Consider the following 442-nt stretch of genomic DNA (forward strand, 5'->3'; position numbering starts at 1 on the left):
AAATGACCAGCATTTTTATTAAAATTTGACCAGTACTTAACTATAAAAAAGTGAATAATTTTATACTATTAAATATAATTTCACACTATTAAAAATAGGCCACGGATTTCTTACTCCTAATTTTAGGGAGAAGTATGATTAACCACCACTAAAATATTTACAAAATAAACCCCATTTTTTTTATTTTTGAAAGAATTGATAATTAAACATTTGGCTCTCTAGTTTTTATGTTTTATACATTCCTCCTATTTCCTTTAATCAGAGTTTTAAAGAGAAGAGTTCATAGCTCTTCTAGGGCTTTTGCCCCCACTCTCTCCTCTCCATCAACATCGCTCATTCCTTGTTCCTCCCCATCCGTGGTAGCTCGCTCTCTGATCCCCTTCCTGCGCCGTAGTCGTTCTCTGATCTTCTCCATCCATGCAATTGCTCGTTCTGCTCGTTC

Source organism: Arachis ipaensis, chromosome B05, assembly GCF_000816755.2.
Source record: "Arachis ipaensis cultivar K30076 chromosome B05, Araip1.1, whole genome shotgun sequence".
NCBI lineage: Eukaryota > Viridiplantae > Streptophyta > Magnoliopsida > Fabales > Fabaceae > Arachis > Arachis ipaensis.